Source organism: Alligator mississippiensis, chromosome 2 (assembly GCF_030867095.1).
Source record: "Alligator mississippiensis isolate rAllMis1 chromosome 2, rAllMis1, whole genome shotgun sequence".
Classification (NCBI taxonomy): Eukaryota; Metazoa; Chordata; order Crocodylia; family Alligatoridae; genus Alligator; species Alligator mississippiensis.
In genome coordinates this window covers 21,930,082-21,942,947 of record NC_081825.1, presented here as the reverse complement: position 1 = coordinate 21,942,947, position 12,866 = coordinate 21,930,082, and the positions used below count along the sequence as shown (strand labels likewise).

At 43.0% G+C, this 12,866-nt stretch overlaps 1 long non-coding RNA gene across 2 annotated transcripts; it reads right to left on the bottom strand.

Moving 5' to 3' along the window:
* Positions 1–2,275: 2,275 nt before the first annotated feature.
* On the bottom strand, positions 2,276–12,815 carry LOC109281062 (uncharacterized). Of its 2 annotated transcripts, XR_002087589.2 has the most exons (3): positions 12,746–12,815; positions 12,455–12,654; positions 2,276–2,711 (listed from the first exon to the last, which is right to left on the bottom strand). It is a non-coding gene; the product is annotated as an uncharacterized LOC109281062 (long non-coding RNA). The 2 variants fall into 2 exon arrangements; XR_002087588.2 differs by having other exon boundaries at positions 12,455–12,815.
* Between the last annotated feature and the right edge of the window lie 51 nt (positions 12,816–12,866).

Below are 12,866 nucleotides of genomic sequence, written 5' to 3'. Positions count from 1 at the left end.
TAAATCCACCAAACCAGAATTTATAGCAGAAATTGGCCTGTGAGTAAATTTAAATAAAAATGTTGAAAAAAATTAAAAGTTGTTTACACACCATTCATAAACCAAAGAGGAGGAAGAGTTAGGAGGAAATTTGCTTTACAAATGATTTTCTATAAGCTACTGTAATTTGTTAATGCACTGGGATGTACATAGGAATGAACGCTGTATATTGTCATCTTACAAAGATCTGCAGTGAAGATAAAGTGTATTGTTCTTTGAAGTATTGAGTGCAACTTTGCCTTGTTGTTCAGTATTGATCAATAAATCTTAATGCTCACTTCAACAGGAGCAATATCCACCTAATGTTATAGGCAGAAATCCGATGGTAAAGTGAGGGCTGTATGCTTCATTAGGCCAAGAATTTTGACCATGCTGGAAAGATAAATTCTGGGAGTCAAACAGAATGATTAATCATTGCTGCCTTACCAGGAGAAAGCAGTTTCTATAGCTGAAGGCTAAAGGAAGCTCACTGAACCATGCATCCAGAAAGACTGCTCCCTCTTCTGAGGCAGGGATGGCTTTATAAATAAAGTGTACTTATACCTCAGTATTTATATGTACGTAACCATGTTCTGTAGCATTCTGGTGCCTTGATGTCTGTACGGCGTACACCCTTTGTATACTCCATCCTCTCCAGTCATATCAGCCTTTTCTCTGGATATCTCCCCTTTGCTGACACTGAATCCTCTCTTTTCCTTATGCAGAACTGTGAGTAAGCTGGATCATCCAGACTTGGGAACAGACCTAGCAGAGGGAGCTTATCCTGGATCAGTATCCTCCGTCTGGAGACTGAGCCTAATGGCTCTCCCCTTTACTTGCAGAAGAATGATCTTCCACGAGTGCTTCTTACCTTAGAGAAGAAGTGTGAGAGGCAAGAATTCTTGTGCTTACTATCTTCTATTGGACAAACTGTATGGTTGGAATAGGCATGGACAAGTTTTCAGGTATCATAGTATCCTTCCTCAGGCCTTGCTCCTATGAATATGTCCTTTGAAGTGAATATTGACTGCAACTTTTTCTTGCTGTTTAATACTGATCAGTCAATCTTAATCAATAAATCTTAGTCTTCCTCAGACCTTGAGCAAGGGTACTATGATATGCAAAATCTTGCCTATGTCTATACCGGGGATGGGCAATTATTTCAGCTGGTGGGCCACTCGACAAGTTTTGACAAGCTGCCAAAGGCCACACACACAAAATATTTCAGAAGATATCATTTTAACAATTTATAGATAAAAAAACAAATCATATACTGAAAATCAAACATTGATAGCAACCATACAGTTAGTCCAATAAAAGATATCATCCACAAGAAGCCTTGCCTCTCGCATATCTCCTGGACCATCATGGCAACAAACTCAACAATACCAAAAACCTGGAGAAGAAACACATCTCATGTGCACAAAGTGGCCATCTGCAGGGGGGTGTTCACATCGGAGAAGGGAAAGTAACAGCGTGTCTGCCCTGAGAGGCTGAAGTGTGGGCTGGGGTATATGGAGAGTTCCAGCAGAAGATGCTGCCTATTAGAGGGCTGAAGCATTTCTGAATTCAGTGATACAGCTGATCCTCTTCACAGTTAACAATCACCAACCACAATCCAGGAAAATGGTCAGAGGTACTTAAGTTTATGCATGTGAATGCTACAGATGATGACATCTGAGTTAAGATTTACCACCAAGGACTGAGAACTTTGCTGGATCAGGCCCATGGCATCTCTTCACCAGTGCTTCCACAATCACAACCACAGCTTCCCATGTTATTTTTCTCTCTCTCGAGTTTATTCAACTTATCTTTGTTTTTGGTCACCTCTTAAACATTAACACGTTCTTATTCCACATGCATTTGATTACATATACAATAGATGTGTCTTGCAACACCAGTTTTTGCATGTGTCCATTGGACTTGAGTCATGTAAAACTTTACATGCAATTCTTGATTAATGTGAAAAAGATCTTTTTCTTTATTTACAGTAGGGAAGAAAATTACCTTTCATTCTCTTGTATATGGCTTAAAGGATTTTGCTCGTATTTTCCTCCAAGAAAAATTCACTTCTCTTTACAGACCAAGCATATAGAATTGCAGCCCTAAGGATGAAGGGTAGAAAAAAGCTTATAAACAGAGCTAAAGTGAAAACTGCTTTTCTCTTTGTCTGTTGCAGTGGCTGCCCTTAAGTACCCATAAGCAGAGCAATAATTAACCTGTAATGATAGAAAACTCTTGAAGGGTGCATCACAAAGATATTTCACTGAGCATTTATTAATACGGTGAAATAAACATTTATAAAAATGTAGGTCATGAGAGATGACACTAGAAAAGTCAGCCTTGTTACTCTTTGGCTGGTCATCAATGCCCTTTGCACAGAGGTATTAAAGCAGCAGCATTCTTCCAATACTTCTCAGGCTTTGGCTGGGAATTGCTTTTGTAGCAGGGATTTTCAGTCACCATGTCTTCTAGAAACATGTCCTCTGGTACAGGCAAAACCACATGGGCATTACAGTTCCATTTCTGGAACCCCACAGACACCCTCAGTTTGCTTTTGAGCATCATCTTCCCACCATTGTGGCAATGAATAGCCATGCTTGATATTGCTGATCACACCCCTGTGGAGGGTGCCTTTCAATGTCTGCTTTACTTTTCTCCCTTTTCAGAACTGTTTTCTTCCTGAATACTGCCTAGGAAAGATAAATAGGGAAGAACGAGGAGCATGCCACATTTAATGCCATGCAGAACCATTCTTTTAATTTAAAACCTTTTCTTTTCCCAAATAAATAATTATGACTGTCATACTCATCCAAGCATCCACCCCAAGGCTCAACAAGGACTTTCCCTGCAAGCACTGGGACCAGTAGCAGGACAGGAAAGGGACTAGGAGGGCACTCCTACCCCTACTGGTATAGCACAGATTTTCCCTCCTTCTCTCTCCACCAGTTACATTAGGTCAAAAACAAAAAGCACAATGCAGTTGCTAGATTTATATCTTGTTCCTGTCCTTCTAGTTCTCAGTCCCACATCCCTTCTTCACATCATGTCTGTGGTTAGTTTTGAACTGTCTGGGCCAAAGAGCTGTCTTTTTGTCTGCACTGTTAGGCACTTGACATACTGTTGAGTACCATAAAATAAAATGACAATAAGCACTCTTGGAATTGGCTGGTCTCCAGCTGTAGTCTTATTTTGGAATTGGATGTCTTAAGGTCATTTTTCACCTATTGCTAGTTAAGCCTTCTTCACCATAAAGCTCCCTTTTTAATAACTGGTGTGAATAACAAAACAGATTATAACACCCAGCACTAGAGCTTGGAATAAAGTAAATATGGAGGACTTTTACTTGAAATGAGGTCTTTCTTTCCCTTGTTTGGAACTTCCCAGTACATATCCTTTAGAAATAAGAAAGACCAGCAAGTCAGCTAGTGGCAAATGACTTCCACACTGGATAAATCTAAATATGAATCATCCCTGGGAACAGCATTTTTTTTGGCTGGGATTAGATAGTCTATTTATTTCTATATCTTGAGGTTTTCATGGAATTCCTCATGCTTACCTTTCAACAGCTCCACTTTATGTACAGACATCTGGATATAAGGATTTTTTCTCACTCCACAGTGGAGTTTATATAGCTCTCCAACACAAGGCCAGTTCTTACACCATTTTGAAAGTTGTTCAGTGACAATTGTATTCCTCATATAATAGTAACAAGCAACATATTCTTGCTCCTCTTCTACAGTTCTGATAAATCATGCCAGTCAATCAGGGCTGTTTAAGTAATCTGATCCTGCAAACCAGATAAGTGGTGCAGGACAGGTCTACAGGCCAAAATAACGGTGCAGAGCCAGCCCTGTGTGCCAAATCAGGCCCACGGACCACCTCCAACCCCACATACTGAATCCAGTGCCCACTCTGGCTGGTCCTGGATTGTCCTGTATGTGACACTTTCTCTGGTGAGCCTGGGATGCAAGTGATCCAGGGCAGTTACTATGTGCAACACAGGTCCCAGAGCAAGCCCCATGTGTAGTGCAGTGCTGGATGGAATGGGTGCTGTGGGCGCTGGATCCAGCATGCAGGAGGAGTGGAGAGGGTCCATCAGTTTGATGCAGCCTGTGGGGTGGGCTCTGTATCATTCTTCCAGACCCCCCACCCCACATGCCAGATCCAGTGCCTGCTCTGGGCAACCTGGGATTGCACTGCTTGAGGTGTCCACTCCAGGACCTATGCTGCATGTGGTGTCAGCCCTGGACTGGATGGAGCAGGTAGATCCAGCATGCAGGGAGGAGGAATTCCTGACTGGCCCCTTAAAGGTGCTGTGTTCAGCATTGGATGCCACATGCAGTGCATGGCCTGGGCCCTGTATGAGGGGCCAGTACAGCTCCTGCTGTCTGTGGTGTGTGGGTCAACTCAAGACGTAGGGTCAGATGACATAGCTCCACAGGCTGGATCTAGCCTATGGGCTGTATCATTGACATCCTGCATTATCACTCCCTTAGTTGCACATGAGATGCATCGGCATGCATCAACTGATGCATCTCATATAAAACTAAGGAAGTGATACTCCCACTGTACTCAGCGCTGGTGAGACCACAGTTGGAGTACTGCATCCAGTTCTGGGCACTGCACTTCAATAAGGATGTAGAAAAACTTGATAGAGTCCAGAAAAGAGTCACTTGTATGATTAGGGATTTGCAAGGCAAGCCATATGAGGAAAAGCTGAGGGACCTGGGTCTCTTTAGCCTAAAGAAGAGAAGGTTGAGAGGGGACTTGATAGCAGCTTGCCGCTATATCAGAGGAGTGTATCAGGAGCTCAGTGAGCAACTGTTCACTAGGGCACCCCTGGGGAAGACCAGGACCAATGAATACAAACTCCTGGAAGGCTGCTTCAGGCTTAATACCAGGAAAAACTCCTTCACAGTCAGGGTGTACAGACTCTGGCATAAACTCCCTCCAGTGGTGGTGCAGTCACCTACCTGGAGGTTTTCAAGAGAAGACTGGACAGTCACCTCGCTGGGGTCACTTGCCCCCAGTTGTCTTTCTGCCTAGAGCAGGGGGGCTGGACCCGATGATCTGCAAAGTCCCTTCCAGCCCCTAACAACCTCTGAATCTATGAAAATGATGACATAAAGGACATACGGACATAAAAGATGATACTACAGTCAAAGGTGAATCAACAGTGAGTCAAAGGATCTTAAAACATGTCTGCAGCGCCTCATACTGCACATTCAGGTGTTCTCCACACTGCAAGGTAGCAGCACAGGGTGGGAGGGTTTTGACCCCCAGAGATCATGGGGTCAAAAAAACCCTGCACGAAAAAACAAGCAGGGTGGAACATGTGAGGACAGTGTGCACAGCCCAAAACCAGAGCCTGGCTAGCTGGAGCCATGCTCCAGCTGCTGGCCAGGTGCTGCAGCCTCAGAAGGCCCCCCAGGACCCCAGGCAAGGCTGCTGGGGCCAGCACAGTGTTGGCCCGAGCCTTCCCTACCCAACCCAGGGTAACCTGCCATGCACCAGAGTGGCACAGGCATTCCCCAGGGACAAGTAGCAGTGGCTGAAGGTGTGCCACTGCTTCTTGTCCCCAAGGAAACAAACATTCACGCTCATGTGAACGTGGCCCAGGAGGCCATCTCGTTCAATCCCCTGCTCAAGGCAGGATTGTCTCTGATGAACCATCCCCAGTCAAGTGTCTAACATGTTCTATAAAAGTCTAAGGATGGAGTTTCCACGGCCTCTCTGGGTAGCCTGTTTCAATGCTTAACCACACTCATAGAAAGTTTTTCCTTACATTCAACCTAGATTTCCCATTGCAGTTTAAGACCACTGCCCTTCATCCTAACCCTTGCACAGAAAATAGTCTATCTCCTCCATAAAGACATAAATGCCCATGTGGCTTAATCCAATCAACTTAGTCTGAATTCCCCAAAGGAAGGCTAGATGAGAGAAAGGGATAGAGAAAGTCCCAAGTATAAGGATCATGTGGCAGCAAGTTGCAAATAGGGTGTTCAGGAAGAGGAGTTTGAAAGAAGCCTCAACAGCAAAAGTGAGAGAGAGCAGAAAATAAAGTGATGGTGTGAGTTATGCCAGACCTTAAAAATCGACAGCAGTGAGAAGCAGATATAGACAGTGAGGAAAACTAGTGAAGAGATTCAAAGAGGGAGTGACTTGGTAAGAGCCAGGGAGAAGATGACAATTGTGGCAAGATCGTTTTTATGACGAAGTGGCAGAAAGAGATGATTCCAGAAGGTAGCATCACCACACTTGAACATTTAGGTCAATTTGTTAAATCCTTCAGGGCTCTCCCATGTCTCATGGCAACACCTTCAATCCAGAAATCATCAGAGCATTGCCATACATTGTTTTTATGAGCAAGAGACCATGTTAAAGTGCTCTGATGTGTTTAAGAAGTTCTTAACTAAATTTGTGATAAAATGAACACAGTTATTCTGACAGAAACTTGATGCACAGAAATCCAGGAGTGGAACAAGTCTGTCAAATTTGCTCTCCATTTTGCTGCTGAAGTTCCCCATAAGGATCTTTTTTGGATGAACTGAGTTTCAAGCAATTATCTTCAACAGTTGTATGAGAGAAGAGGTATGCAGCTCAGAACCTCTTTTCTTAGCGTTTTATAAATCTTGGTGTCGTGGCTATGTAAGTACAGTCTGCTTTATTAACAGACACTGCATTTTTACTTAAAAGACTACCTTCTTCGTGTCCTGAATTGTCACTGACTCTTACTTTTAAATATTTTAATATTTCAGTCTAGAGGTAGCTGTATTTCACTAGTAGGTTAGATACCTATATGCAGTTTCTGGATTACTTTAAAGGTGATACCACAAGGACTTAACCTGGTGCTTAATGTTAAAAATGTGAGTAGTCTCATAAAAGCCCGGTGCATCTTAAAACAACTAAGATTGCTCATGTGCATAAAATGAAGTACATGCATATGTATGAGCTGGATCAGGGCCTACATACTGTTAGATCATTATGTGTTCAGAAGGATTATCACTTTCATATCTCTGATCTCTCATTTTAAACTACTGAAATATTGGCATCACTTAGGGCAATGATAAAATTTCCATTGACTTCAGTGAGGCCAGGATTTCACCCAAAGAATCTTTATTATTCATGCAGTTATGACATGAAAAGGAGAAAGGATGAACCTTTATAAAACAGAGTGGGTGCATCTACACATGAACTTTAATGACCAGTAGACTATATTACTGCACATTAAAGCATCACATAAAAAACCGTGACACTAAGCTAATGCACAGTAAAATAGTTTACTGTGCATTAGGCACCACAAAAAAGTGTACAAATGTTCTAATGCGCATTAGCGCAGCCTAATGCACTTTATTTTAGTACCTGACATTGGAGGTATTAAATTTAATGCACATTGTCATGACCCAAAGGGTATGATTTTGTGTGTGCTTCGGCACTGCAGAATTATTTCCCACCACGGGGAGCCTTCTTTGCACGGTGCAATTCTCAGTTGCATAGAGAAAACCCCGGTGCAAAGGAGTTCCCGCCATTCGCATGCAAATTTGTTTCCCACTATTGGCTGTTTCTAAATTATTCCTACATGGCGGCTAGCGATTGGCTTGCTAGCCGTATAAGAGGCTTGAGTGGTTTCCGCCCAAGTTGGGGGAGAACTTCATATCCATCTCGTGAAGAACTCTAAGCGCGCTGTGGAGCTTAACAAAACCAGCGTGTGCCTTAAGAAGGATACAGGGGCCTGATCAACCTCTAGCCTCTCCCCGTCGCCGCCTGATCCCTCGACGTACCCTTCCCTGCGCGCTCAGTCCACGGAGCCTAGCAAACTTCGTGTGTGTGTATCCAGAGCTCTTTCCGGGTTTAAGAGGCTCGAGTTTTCTACGGGTCTTGTTCATGAGAGTTTTCTTTTCGTTTGTAACTGCAACTTAAGCGAAGTTTCTCCTGCCTGCACCGCGACCATCTACGGTGTAAGTAAAATAATCTTTAATCAACCGCTACGCGTCCATGCCTCATTCTAGTCCGCCGTGCTGAATTCCCCGACCCACGTGCCAGGGCTGCTGGCCACAGCCCGCCGCGCACCCCCGAAAGCCTCGGACCGCTCCCGGCCCGCACACACATTAGAAAAGGCGCATTAATACGTATAGATGTGCCCAGTGGGAATTTTATAGAAAGGGGTGTTTTATGCAAGATGAGATGCAGCAATTAGGTAGCTCACCTGGAGCTGTTGGCAGAAAACTAGAGTAAACAGGAAAAGTCTATGCAGACTTATACATGTTTTTCATAAAAACAAGATGTAATTAATTTAGCTAGATCTAATATCTAATCAGTGCAATGGGTTATCCTTCTGTAAGTGCCCACATCACCTCCAGCTGGGTTTAAACTGAGTACTAAAAAGTTCAGTCTTCTACCACCTGTAATACAGAAGTAACTCCAATAAGTGAGGCCTGAGGAGGGTACTATGATACCTGAAAGCTTGCTTATGTGTTATTCTACTCCTATCTTAGTAAACTAGCCACTAAAGTAGAAATGACACATGGATTACCAGAGTATTATGCTAACACTAGAATTTTTTCTTTCATTTAAAAAAATACATAGATGATCTGGGGATCTTTTCCCACTCACCGTGTTATGGAATTTCAAAATTAAACTTAAAATCCAAGCCTGCTAATCCTACTTGATGCCTGAGAAATTCATATTCAAGGCCTAGCTAAGTACTTTGTGTGACAGATTGGCAAAATATCTGCTCTTTCATGAGTATAATATGTATTGTTTTTCCAGTTCAAATTTCTATTGCTGCCAGATTCAATGCATGGAGTTAAATCAAAGGAGGCTATAGGGGAGTTGTCTGAAAACCAAGAAGGAACAGTAAAACAAAAATACACCTAAGAAATCCTGAGGTACTTGGGTTCAAGGGAGTTCTGATAACAATAGCTGGCTCTATAGGCCCCTAGCACGTTACATTTAAGATATGATTAACATGTTAATTGCCCCTTAAAAAGCAACTCAGCCACAAGTTCAAGTCTGTTTATGGTATGTTAATATAGTAAATAAGCCACAACATTATTCCACTTATAATGTGTAACATCTTTGTGACTTGTTGAATATGTGCCAGGGTGGGGCTAGCCCACAACAGATCCTGACACTCAGCTGAACCAGTTCCTTCACGTGGACCCCCAACTAACAGATGGAAGAGCACCATGAGCCTGACATTAGGGCTCCCTGTACCCCAGACCTTTAAAAAGTGTGTGTGCAGCTAGGCTAAACATAAAGTTTTTAAGGGTCCTTGCATGCCAGTACCCCAGGATCAGGAAATATCTCCCCAATCCCAGGGTCCCCATGCACCAGGGATATCAGAAAACCATGTATGCAACCCAGCTGCATATGCAGTTTTCAAAGGGCTCAGTGGATAGGAACCCTGGAATCGGGGTGAGGTTCCTTGATCCTGGGGTCCCATCCCATCAGGACTTGTAAAAACAACTGTGAAGTCCAGCTGGACTGCACACACAGTTTTTATTCATCAGGGCACATGTCATTTTACTCATCAGGCCACAGGATCGGGAAGCAGTTCCCCAATCCCAGGTCTCCATGTGCCAGGACCTGTAAAAACTGGTGCACAGCCCTGCTGGGCTGCATACACAATTGTTACTTATCACAACCCACTATGATCCTGGGGTTTCCCTGTGCCATAATGTGTAAAAACCTCACAGGTACGGAGTTTAATGTCCCCAGTGGGGAAAGTCCTTCAACTCCCCCCACTGAAAGCGTCTGATACTCTGTGACCAGAGCCAGGGTCTTAACAATCAGTGGGCCCAGATCCCTGTTCAGTCCCCAGCACCAGCTGACAATCAGCTGATCATTAGGTACCTGGCTTTTAACTTACTTGTGCAGGGGAGTCTGGAATAATGATCCCAGGCTCCTCCTGCACTGGAAAATAAGGGACAATTGGGATCTAATCCCTGCTCCCAAAATTGTGCGTCCTGCCATGTACGTGTGGCATGGCAGGTGGCATGGCATGATTGTTGGGATCGCAGATCAGATCCCACCATGCTTTAAATGAAAGTCTCTTCCCAAGCTTTGGGATCTAGGGAGATGTAAAACATCTAAGACCTGAGAAAAGGACAGAAATGGAGTGAGCTAAGAGAAACTGCTGAGGGTGGGTGAGTGAAAAGCTGACAGTCTAACTGCTTTCCAGAGCAACAAGGAGACACAGATGCTGTGAGCAAGAGTTAACTGGGTTGAGGAAAACTTGCAAAGATTTAATAGCCAGGCCTGCAAGCCTTTTATTGTTTTCATTTTTTGTGCTAAATGGTTTGTACCATTTGCAGAAATAAAAAACAAATCCTTTGTTATGAGGATTCTAGCTGTGTCACCATGAACACGGGCTATCACGAGTCCATGAAGAGAAACTCAGTCACACTTCAACCCCATTTGGATCTGATGAAGTACTCATTGGTGATATATAACAGCTGTAGGTTGGGTCCTGGACAAAGAACGAGAAAATTACAGAATCCCATCACAGGCAGGGTAAAGACCAGCTGCCCGAAGAGGTACACTTGGTGACACGCTAAGAAGCCCAGTAACTCTGAGACTTCAGTTTTCTTAATGTTATGGACTGGAAAACCTGAATTAAGCCTGAATAAGTATTACATGACTTCAGGTTACATAATTTAAAATGGCACTTTTCAATCAATAAAAAGCATTAAAGTCCACTATGATGCTTTCCTTCCCATTAAAACAAATGATGTATTCCTACATGCTTACAAAGCTTTACTGACACGCAAACACCAGAGGTAGAGGCATATAAAGCTTTGTGTCACCTGGCTGAACAAATACAACCAAGCAGGACTGAAGCCATCCTGGCTTAGAGTTTGCCTGCATTGTTGATTCCAGGAATTAGTTCAAGAGTGTTTAACCAGCTTTCAGAGCAGTCTCTGTAAAGGGGAAAAGTAGCTATGAACACTGTCAGAGCCCAACTTAAATAGAGCTTCATGCAGATAGACATTGATGCTTGCTTAAAACCCCCCTGAAGCCAATGAGATTATGTACCAGATAAAGGTCTACCCATGTGATTCCCTTTGTAAGATCAGATATCCAGTTAGCTACTGCTACTTGTGCTAGAGGTGGTTTTGGCCCCCAGCCAACCCTGGGATAATATCAGGCAGAGAGATGCATTTGCCTCCACACACTGTTCTTTGCATTGAGTTTGAAACTGAGCCCTGTGCCCTTAGGGCCCTATACACAAACTTCTGTAGAGCACAATGGCTCATTTTGATATTTGTTGAGGAGGCAGACAGCAACAGAAGTGCCTCCAGACATCACTAGCTATAGCTCTTGTCTTCAGAAGGTTGATTTGAAAAGATAATAAACCAGTGTGTACAGGGGAAAGATGCATCCAGTAGCTGCCATCAAAAAATTCTGATTTACCAATAGTTCAACTCATACCGACACCTGACAGACTGCAGGAAATCCTTCTAGGAATGTGTTGAGGATTTCATGCTATCTCAGATGCTGCTGCTCCTGTGAAATTTGAACTTCTTGGTGATTTTTCATGTCTCCTTATGAAAATGTCCTATAAAATTAGATAGCAATTAAACCAAATGGTTTCTACATTAAATAGGGACTCTGGTCTGGAAACCTACACAAGCTAATGGAAATTGCTGCTGTTTTTAGCAATGTTTAAAAAACAGGGTGAAAATGTTGAATTAAGTTTTAAAGCATAGTCCCCAAAGTTCCCATTTTCTGTTATATTCTATAGAACGCTTCTCCCCAAGAGTTGCACCGTTCTTGTTCCTCTTCTTGATGACTGCACATAGGAAAACTCACTACCATACGTTCACCTTGTTTTTTAAGAAAGAGAAGACAGTCTAACAGCTGAACATGTCAGAGATTTCCTGTGTTGTTTCAAGTAAATCATTCATCTTTCTGGGCCTCAGTTTTCTCATCTTTAAATGTTATTTTATTATTATCGTATTATTTTATAATAAGCTATCATAGTTTGGATGCTTTGGCCTTATCTTGACAGGCAAATCATTTATTGTTTCCAAACATGTAAGTTCAATTCAGTTAATTGACACGTCCTGTCAAGGTGCAGGCTAACACACCTGAAGCCATCAGCATGTTTTTTTTTTCTCAAAAGCCCATGGTGGCAGGGGGAAGGCATCATATAAAATGCAGCCACTAAAACACCAACAGGTAGTATGGTTTCAAATATGTTAACCTGTGTCTTGACATGGCTTTTCAATTGTGTTAAACAAACTGGACTGAACTGACACAGCTGAAAAAAACTGCCTTGTCCAGAGAGAGTCCTTTTGGGGCTGAGGAGGAAGGAAACAACTACCACTCTAGGTACAGATACAATTAGAAAATATCTATTTAGAAGATGTCAGGTTTGTGTTCTCAGGGTGTTCAGGGACAGGTTGGGGATACAACTTCCCCTGCATACCTTCTTGATCAGCTGCTGCCCAACTTTGCTTTTTCATGTCTTCCTTTCTTGTCTCGCAGGCTTTGATGGTGGGCATAAAGCACTGTCATTCTTCTCAATCTCTTGTCCTTCCACAATCATCTGGAAATTGCTGCCTCCACATCTTGTATACTGCACCCCCATAAGTCCTCCTTTCTCCTGTGTCTTCTTAACTTCCCACTCTGAAAGTAACAATTCAGGTAAAGATATGCCTTTGTTCGAAAGACATCAAGTGAGTAATTAAACAGGCAGAGACAGCAACAGGCAACATACACAAGCTGCTTGTGGATAGTGGCTGCTGACAATGTGATGCTAAGAGGCAAGATAATTTAGGATTGTTTTTTTCTCCTTGGAAACCTCCCTCATTCTCATTCCTGTTGCTACAACAACTCAA